Raw genomic sequence first — 9,541 nt, forward strand, 5'->3', positions numbered from 1 at the left:
GGAGCATCTTCAGGGTGCCAACCACCCCCAGGGTTGTCTATTTCACTTCTCTGCCTAAAGAAGTGGCAGAGCCCAGACTTCACACCTTTCCAGAAGGCAGGGAGAGTGGGGGCCCACTTCACCTCTGGGTGAAGAGTGTTCCATAGGGCGGGGGCAATGGCAGAGAAGTCTCTCCTCCTGGGCCCTCCTAGTCACCATTCCTTTGTAAATGGGGTCTGTAACTTACAGTAACTTCTCTGCCTGACCCGGTAGGACAGGTTGATGTAATGGTCGATGTAATTTACATGATAAGATGATATCCTCAGAGGCTCTTGCTGAATTGCTGTGGTTATTGTTTCTGTGCTTTGTGCATTTTGGTATGTTTAAGGATTTTGTTGTTGTTGTTGTTGTTGTTGTTGTTCTAATTTATTGAATGGGCCGAGAATGAGGGGAAAAGCAAGAAAGCTCTGGTTGATCTATATGAGACCTTGATTTGTGTCACATTCTATCAATCTTTTCCTCATGTAAAAGGAAAAGAAGCTGTGTTTACTTACAAGACAACTTGTCAACCCTTCATGATTTCTCAAAAGTTTAACCTGGTGCAAGGTATTTATCCTAATTTTTGGATCCATATTGGATACCTTGAATTTGTTCCCTTTTTTCAACACTGTATGACTATATAAAGCTTTCTTCACATGGTTGTATTATTACATCACTTCTGACTCTTTTTTTTAACTTGGGAGTATTAAGTATTACCAAGTAAATCTACCTCCATAAATCATTAATCAGTATATTGTTTCCCTGCCACATATTTTAGTCCTTCACAAATGCGAAAAGACCAAAAAAAAAAAATCACTAGAACTATTCCAGAGCTCACATCTAGTCAGTTAAACATTGGTAACATGATCCTGTATTATCCAAGCATGTGTTTTGACCCTACCTGGTTCAACCTACTTGGCCAAATGATGGCTTCCCCATAGATCATTAACATGTCCTGTTGGGAAGTCACAGACCCTATTCCACCAACTTTGATTTTGAAAAAGGACTGGTTTGGGAATGTGACCAAACATTCTAGTTCTCCATTTTGGTTGAAAGGTTGTGTTTCTCCTGCAGTGTTATTGAATGAGATGCTTCTTACAATTTCATTCATCTACAAAGCACGAACAAAGACACACACACAGTGAGACCAAAGCAAAAAATAAAGAATGAAGGGAAGAAACAAACAATCCATGAGAATCTGTAAAGTGGTGAAGATTTATCTCCACTTCAGGAATAAGGGAAATAAACTTTTTTATATGTTCCTTATATGTTAATGGAGGAGACAAACACTGTCTACCATCCTGTTGTAAGTTCTCAGAGACATTGAAACTTACTTGAATATAATAATCTGATTCTGGGAAAGAAGTAGGAGAGGGATTTTTTTATTTGCAGAGATTGAGAATCTTTATTTGAGAGTTCAGGGAAGGAAGTTCAACTCACTAAGGAGCTTACAGGAGGAGAGTAGTTCAGACAGAGAAGATGGCTAGCAAGCAAATTTCATTTTAGATAGCTTCAGACAGCTGAAGAAAGTTCCTCCATGACAAGAGTTCCCCAAAGAGGACAAAGGAGGGAAGAAGACAGCCTGGTATGGGATCAAGGACTCTCCCTTCACTATTATAAATACAAATATTGCAAATAATTTCCACTTTCCTGGCATTATTTTTTCTTTTTTCCATCCTTGCTGTTTTTAGGGTTGCTATTACCCATTCAAACTCCCATTATTGCTCAGTATCAATCAGAGACAATTTCTTCTGAGACATGACAAACAAAATACCCCTTCTTGTTCAAGGTCTCCTAAGTCCTGGGATTCTAAGGTGGCAATTATCTCAAATACATTACTTAGTAATTTAATAATTAGTATAACCTTAATTGTCCACCTCAACCGGATTGAGAACTGTTCATACTTCCCGCACCATTGCCACCTGCAATTAAAGTTAGCCAGTGCTTGACCACATATGATTTTTATCTCAAAGTCTCACCTTCCTGACCTCTACACACACACACACACACACACACACACACAAACCAAGTAGTTCTTTGGGTCTTAAACTCAGAATCCATAAGGAAAGGTAAGGTGGAGAAAGGTGATATCACTTCAAGAATGAATTGTTTCTTTCTGGGTGGTGTGTCCACAGCATTCCTGTCAATGCTTTGGCCTCTGATAATGTGTAACGTTTCTCACAGTAAATGCAGCACTGCTGATCCTCTGCCTATTCTTCACAAGCAATACCAGTCAGGGGACATCAACATTGCTGGCATCATTTCTCAGATCTACCTGTTTTATATGATGATGGACTTCAAGACGCCTCCTTCTAGCAACCTTTTTGGGGATATTATGTAAGTATTCAGTCATGCCAGGGTCATACATGCAAAATATACCTGAAGGTGAGCGAGAGTAAGAGCATTGTTTGAATTGTGTTACATGTATTGTAAGCTAACTTGTGTGTGGATGTCGAGAATAGTGTGTGCTATTTTGAGGGTATAAAATAATTGCTGGTTGTGTTTGTTTTATATTAATATGGATACTGGCTTTGCCAATGCATTATGATTTTATGGCCTTTATAGCTTCTACATGTTTGCTGCCTTTACTTGTTTGATTTATCTGGTGCCATAAATGCCAAGCAAAGAATGTTAGAGAAGTATATTTCTTTTTGTCACCCCCTCTCCTGAATCTCACCAGTGTTAAATTTGGCCTATAGAAGCCAGTGTCTTTTCTTTGGAGATATTATCCCATATACTTAATTCAATTATATTTTTGTACTGCCAAATTTATGCAAATGTTACTACCTCTGTCACAATACCAAAGATGTACTGTATGAAGGGAGCTGGGAACCATATTTTTCTTCCTAATAATTTGTTTTGATGAACATCCTAACCTAATCTAACATGGAGGATTGTCGTAGTCTTGTCATGTAATTATTTTTTTTCAGAGAAAAGATGGAATTGAAAAAAAGATGAAAGACAAAGAACTCAATTTTGATATCATTATCAACAACCATTGCCAATATACCCCACAGATTGATGCTCACTGTAGCCTCCCTGGTCAAGAGTGAAGGCATCACTGTGATACCTAACTTTGCGTAATTATGGGATACCTAGCAGGAGTGGAAGATACTAGGTGAATCTGACTGCTCCCCGATCTTTCTTATAAAGCGCTTCGATTAGTTTAGTTGCTGACTAGTTTAAATAAGTAGTATGAATCCGATCTATTGGTTCTTACATGTATAGACTGGACCAACCCCTCAAATTGTTTTTAATCATTATACACTGCCCAGAGTCAGTTTGTGTGAGATGGGGGGGCTATATGAATATAATATATAAATAAAATAAAATAAATATTATAATTGAAAGGAAGGGCAAACTAGATATCATATTCTGAATTAAATGGATTATAGCAGATCATGTACCTCTCTCTTCAGAGTCATAACTCAGATTTACCAGCACATCCTGGCTTTAGTATTTGCTGTCAGAGATCAATACTAATCACCAGATATTACCCAATATAACACTCGGCTTTCAAATCTATAACAGTCATTTCACTTCAAAATGGGTATATCATGACTCAATGGAACTCCTTTCCTCTAAAGGCAGATTAATTCCTAACTACAACTGTGACATCCAGAAATATCCAGTAGCAATAATTGGAGGACCTGACACTGATGTATGTCTTCACGTGGCCATCATTCTGCAGATCTATAAGTTTCCTCAGGTAACCATGCATGTGGAGTATGGATGCAATCCAATTAAGTATCTCATTTTTTAATCTAAGATTTGATCACTTGGAACAGGTAAACACTGACTGAAATTAAGAGGCATATTTTTCTTTCAACCTGATTTTGAAATCTATGAACCACACCTGTTAATGGCTGCTCTTTCTTCAATTGCTTGGGTAATAATATATGGATGGACAGCCTCATGCAAATTAACTGGGCCTAGAAAGCTCCTGTTGTAGCAAATGTTACTGGCTGCATTCACAGAACATACTTAATAACTAAATTAGCCCTTTTCTGAGAGCCTAGAATAGACGGAGACAAATGTCTGTGTTTATACAGCCTAGGAAGACACAAGGAAGCATAAGCAAGATTAAGACAAGCAAAGATTGATGAATTGTGCAAAATGACCATTAAACTCTTATGCTTGGAGCACAACTGCCAAATGTAAAAGTGGTAATATGAAATGGACCTAAACCTTTGCTTGTGCACTACAGTTACAAAACTATATATCAATACACTTTTTAAAAAATCAAAGCCTATTTTCTCCTTTCCTAATTCATCTGTATTTTCTATAGTTGACGTATGGCTCTGCTCCAATAACAAATAAGGACAAACAGGCTGGTTTCTATCACCAAATGTTTCCAAATGTGGACCATCAGTATAAAGGAATTCTTCAGCTGCTGCAGCATTTTAAATGGACCTGGACAGGGGTCTTGTCTGCGAATAATGAAAATGGGGAGATGTTTGTACAAAATATGGTACCAATGTTTGCCCAGAGCGGGATCTGCTTTGATTTCATTGAAAGATTCCCAATCATTACTTATTCCACTGACATTGTCAATATGGTGAAAGAAGGGATGAAAATGTACACTGTTGTAATCAACAGCACTGTCAATTCAGTCTTAGTGCAAGGTGAAATTATTGTAATGATAATTTTGAGAATGTTTCCGACTCTGTCAGAATTTGAAGAGATACCATTACAAGGAAATGGTAAAATTCTGATTATGACAGCCCAGATGGATTTCACATCTCTTCCCTTTCAGAGATGGGAAGACCTAGATTTTCTCCATGGTGCTCTATCTTTTGCAGTTCATTCAAGAGAGAGCCTAGGGTTTCGGGAATTTCTTCAGACAATAAAACCAAACTTCAATCAAGAAGATGGCTTTATTAGGGTTTTCTGGAATGAGGCATTTGGATGTGTGTTCTCAGGCTTCATGGTAGATGGGAAACCCAACTCCATGATGGACAGTCAACCGATCTGCACCGAGGAGGAGAAGCTAGAGACCCTCCCTGCATCTGTTTTTGAAATGGACATGACTGGCCACAGCTACAGCATCTACAATGCAATCTATATATTGGCACAGGCATTGCATGTTGCTCATTCAAGTATCTTCAAGCATAGAGGAAGAAGAGGCAAAGTGAGATTTATGGAACTTCTGAAACTTCACCCATGGAAGGTAATGTGTCAAGGACACTAACAAATGTCAAGTGCATAGATTAGTCTATACCTAATCTAATTGCCAAATTAAATTTTTAGTTTAATATCATTTTGCTTTTGGAAATAGAGTATGTTTCCTCCAATTAAATTATATATTTAAAAAGGGTAACCTAAACAGAAAAAACAGAATTCCTTTTCAGATGTTCAAGACACAAAGATTCAAGGTTCTTAATGAGTGCCTGTACTCATATAGTTTCCTTCTCTTTGTTTATCTTAATACAACTCAGACAGACAGGAAACGCTATTCCAGAACTGTAATGGAGGAAACCGCCTGATATTTTATATGGCTTCTACTTCATCTTTATGGGTTTCATAATTTATTTTAACTAACTTTAACAATTCAACGGCATTTTCCTATAAATGTAGTTTTAGTGATGGCACCATCATCATCTTCATCATCATGATTGCCATCATCATGATCAAAACTATGCCTAGAAACATTTAAACAGTTCTTGTTATTTTTCCCTTTTAGCTTTGTTATGGGTCATGTGGGTGCATTCATAACTGATCAAATGATAGTATGCAAGGACCAGTTCAATTTCTTTCTTCCCCTTTCATCTGTAACATTTAATAATTGTAAATGCACTGTTTTCTGCAAGAGGTTGACTCTTTCTATTAAATAGTTCTGCAATATGTTAAAGTAGATAAGTACTCCCTCTTCCCACTTCTAACTTCGGAAGAGACTGGAAATTAACATATGGATGAAAGTGCTTTAACAGACATGGATTATCTATCTCCTGTCTGTAAGAGGAAGGGAGGGTGCAAAGTGTGACCATCACTGTGCATATAACTATTATTAAATTCCCAACAGTATCAATCAAGATGTTGAACTAAAACCTAGCTGGAACCACTCATGGCTAGCAGAACGTTGAGTTACACATCTGCTTCTGCCTCTTTGGAATTTATGTTGGATTGGTTTGATCTCATACCAGGCTGTCTTCTTCCCTTCCTTCTCCTCTTTGGTGAAATTGTACCATGGAGGAAGTTTCTTCAGCAGTCTGAAATTGAATAAAAGTTCACTTTGCTTTCTAACAATTTTCTCTGTTTTAACCACTCACTTCCTGAAAGCTCCTTAGACCATTTCAACTTTCTTCCCTCCGCCAACTCTCAATGAAAGATTCTCACTTTGTGAAGGAATGTATCTACAGGGAGGACTGTGATGGTTGAGACCAAGGCTATCAGGAGGGAGGGGTGCAATCCAAGGGGGAAGGAGACAAGAGACAATGTAGTCCTCAAGGGGAGTTTGGGAAGCGAAAGCAGTTCAGGATAGCCACTCCCTAGAATCTCCCAGTCATATCCACTAGTTGCTATAGTATAGATTTAGTTTGGCAAGATTCTTTATACAAGGTGTAAGCAATAAAGGAACTGTACTCAACTAGACTCTTTCACCGTTGTTCTTGGCTGGGCATAACACAATCTCTCCAAGTAAAACAATATCTCTCCCAGCTCTTTCCCCGACTGAGATTATCACATTCAAGTAAGTGTCTATGTCTTCAAGAACTTGTAACAGACAGTAGACAGTATTTGTCTCCTCCATTAACATATAAGCTACATATAAAAAAGTTTATTTCCCATGTTCCTGAAGTGGAGATAGGTCTTCACCATTTTATAGTTCCTCATGAATTGCTTGTTTCTTCCCTTCATTCAACATTTTTGATTTTCTCTCTCTCTCTCTGTGTCTCTGTGTGTGTTTTGTAGTTGAATGAAATTGTAAGAAGAATCTCATTCAATAATACTGCAGGAGAAACACTATCTTTCAACCAAAATGGAGAACTAGAGGCTGGGTTTGATGTCATCAATTGGGTCACATTCCCAAATAAGTCCTTCAAGAAAGTCAAAGTTGGTGGAATAGGGCCTGTGACTTCCCAAAAGGACATGTTAACGATCTATGAGGAAGCCATCATTTGGCCAAGCAGGTTTAACCAGGTAGGGTAAAGCACATGTTTGGATCATCCAGGATCCCATTATCAATGTTGAACTGAATGAATGTGAGCTCTGGAAGAGTTCTAGTAATTTTTCTTCCCTTCTAGTGTCCGAACAATCAAAAGATGAGCCACAAAAACCTTCTACTGTTTAATGTTATGGGGATGGAGGTTTAGTGTGCAATAATCCCTCCAAGTTAAAAAAAAAAGTAAGAAGTGATGTAATAACAGAACCACATGCACAAAGCTTGTATATACAGTAGCCAGATAGTGTTGAATAAGGGAACAAATTCATTGTATCCAATATGCATCCATACATTAGGAAAATTACTTCTACCTATTCCATAAAGGCCTTTACAGTATATAATCTATATCATCGTACAATCATATATCATCTTACATCACAGCAGAGGTCAGCAGCTAACAGACCTTGGTTGATGATGAAAAAGCTAAGCCAAGTGGTCTGGCTTGATAGCTAGTTTCCAGAATACTAGAAAATCCCAAGGCTGTAGGAAGTTGAAAAATCTTCCACAAAGAAGACAGAGGCAAACTACTTTCATTCTGTTGTCAATAAACTACATGGACATATTCATATGCCAAGCAGAAGATGAGCTTGACTCCAGGAGATTTTTACCTTAACATTGTCCAAAATACATGGCAAAGACAATGACCAGTAGCTCTGTAAATCCCATAGTATGTTCCTCTCTTCCCTGTTTTCATTGACATCACTCCCAAGACCTCTCACCAAATCTGATATGGAGTGGGAGCCTAAATGGAGAATAACTGTTACAACACAGTCTTGGAAAAAAACAAAGCATTATTTCTTTCCTTTATGAACAGGCCCGGCCACTTTCCCTGTGTAATAACTATTGCCAGTTGGGTTATGCTAAGAGCAAAATAGAAGGGAAGCCATTTTGTTGCTATGATTGTCTTCGCTGTCCAGAAGGGAAGATTTCCAATCTGATAGGTGAGTGGTGAAAGACGAGTGATGCAGAGTTTGCAGATGTGCTGATATATTAGGTGGTGTTGATATTCACTTCTATGCAGCCAAATATGTTTCATATGTTGATAGTTGCAATGTCAGGGCGTAATCTGATATGACCACAGATCTTAACACTATTTCATAACATAGTGAAAAGATCTCTATCTACGTATTTATTTTCTCTGGGTGCCTCTCATAATGATAATGATGGGATACTGAGATATTTGATATTCAGGCTGTGCAACCACTAAATCTCTAACAATTGCTTCAGACTATACATGAGCACCAACATCACACCCACCTGCAACATTTTCAAGCTCTCATGTCATCCCAGGAAAAGAAAGTGCTTTAAGATGATGCAGAGGGGAGATAGTTTGGTGCTTTTGCACATCCATAGCCACATTTGGAGATCAAATCCTATGCGCTGCACAGCCCTATTTGATATTTCTAAATTGAATTATTTAAAGGGGTTGATGATGAAAATAATAGAATGGAATTACAGATAAATATGTATTGAATTCCTTCCTTCCTTCACCATCCAAAAAGCATGTTTCCTTAAAAATAGGGATGGACTTTCAGAATTTATTTTTATGGAAAAAGGAAGTCAGGAAAATTTCAAGTTCTACAAAGCAAAATCCCTCTATTCTTCCTCTATTAAATCAAAAGAGGAAAAAATAAAATCATTTACTTCTCGCCACAAATATTTAATTATGACTGACAGGCATGACATTCAGTGAAATACAGGTTAACCAAGGAATTGTAACAGGGGGCCTTTCAGTTGTAACATCTGCAATAATGAACAAATGCAGTGGACTATGTGACTGCCCTAGCATTGACACTGAAGATATTGAAGTGGTAGATAGCTTCTCCCTTTAGTATCAGCCATCAACAGTAAAGGAACAACCAGTCAGCAAATATGCTTTAGAGAATCCCTTAGTAGAACAGCCATGAAGGTCTTGGAAAATATACCTGCTAAGATCAGAATGTTGCAAGCCATGGTAATCCCTGTGACACTCTATGGAAGGGAAAACTGGACTTTGAAGAAGCAGGATAGAAAGATGCTTTTGAACATTGCTATTAGAGAAGATGGGTGAAAATACTATGGACAGCCAAGAAAATAAATAACTGGATCATCAAACAAATCAACCCAGAGTTGACAAATAAGAGTGACATCATAATTAAACAAGCTGACAAAAATGAGCCATTAGTCATCATGAATAAGGTGAATTATATGCGGGAGAAGCAATTCCTCAACAGCATCTTCTTACAACTTCTCTCCTTAGTTCCCACAACAACATGACACCTAGGCTTTCATGTCTAATGGAGAACTAGAATTCATGGTTTCTCAGTTTCTAGCCCAGCACTTTGCTCACTACACCTAAGTGGTTCTCACATTTTCAGATTGGAG

This window comes from Python bivittatus, unplaced genomic scaffold (assembly GCF_059951505.1).
Source record: "Python bivittatus isolate LINGU-HERP-01145 unplaced genomic scaffold, Pbiv_v1 ctg000430_np1212, whole genome shotgun sequence".
NCBI lineage: Eukaryota > Metazoa > Chordata > Lepidosauria > Squamata > Pythonidae > Python > Python bivittatus.